This window comes from Dermacentor silvarum, chromosome 11, assembly GCF_013339745.2.
Source record: "Dermacentor silvarum isolate Dsil-2018 chromosome 11, BIME_Dsil_1.4, whole genome shotgun sequence".
NCBI lineage: Eukaryota > Metazoa > Arthropoda > Arachnida > Ixodida > Ixodidae > Dermacentor > Dermacentor silvarum.
This window is the reverse complement of record NC_051164.1, coordinates 79302556-79303745: the sequence shown is the minus strand read 5'-3', so window position 1 is coordinate 79303745 and position 1190 is coordinate 79302556.

The window sequence follows — 1190 nt, the reverse complement described above, 5'->3', positions numbered from 1 at the left end:
AAGTGTTGTATCACGTTTCCTTCAGTGTGTCAGCGTTCTTGAGCGCTGCACGAGCGATTTATCGCCAACTAGCCCATAAGACACCTGCACTTGAAAGAAGTGAGTGAAGGAGTACTGTGAACTTGTAGTGAACTAGATTTCACACGCCGAATCGAAGAGTGCACTTTCAACTAAACGGATGGCATGGCTGAAGATGTACGCGTATTTCCCATTGTTCGGCTACTAGTGTCTTTCGCTTTCGCAAGTTATCTTTGGCCGCTGGAAACAGCGCAGAGCTCGCCCGTTAAACCCGAGTCCCGAGACCACATAATTCACACACGAAACACGCCGCGGTTCACCACCTGAAGTTCCACACGGTTCATTTACACCACACCACACACAGCACGAGACCAGGAGAGCCATATTTCAAATCACAGCAGCGCAAAACGTAACTGAAATTTCATTTCCTTCGGCAGAGTTTCTCAGCTGGGCTCGTTCACCGCCGGTCGAACTCGACGGACGCGCTAGGCCTACGCGTAATGTAAACAACATCGGCGGTAGACGAGTGCTGATTATCCAGACTTCGCACTTCGAAAGCAAGTTTCCATTCGTTTCGAGCACAAGAAAATATACATACAACAAGCACAGGCGTCGCCGCAATCGTCTGCAATCGTGATTAGGTTGGATGTTTTAGCAGACGATCGCACTGAGATCGGCGGAATCCAGCGGGCTGGCAGGTTGGGTTCGGCGGCGTCGTTCGAACGCGGCACGAATTCTCGTCGCACTTCCACCACCCACGGTCGTGGGTCGTGTCGGCCTAGTATCACAACACTGTCTTTCAGAAACACTGTCGCGCGCGTCGTGCGTCCGAAGCACTCGGACGATCGTTGGTGTCGGCGCCTTCGCATCGGCGGCCATCATCAGGCGTAGCAGCCAGAGGCTTCGCGGACTCTGATTGGTGGACGCCGGCGACGGTTTGCAGGCTCTGATTGGTGGACGCCGGCGTCGCGTCGGCTCGCGCCGCTGGTTTTCTAGCATCGGCAGCTGGCAAAATCTCCGCGCGCCGGCACGCGCCACCCCGTTCGCGACTGACGCTTTTGACGCATTTGACGCATTTGCGCGTGCCGGCGCGTGGCGAAGCGTGCCTGTGGTTGGGCCTTTATCTCCACACGGCTCTGACCTTTGTATGCGCTGTGCATTCGCCGCTCAGT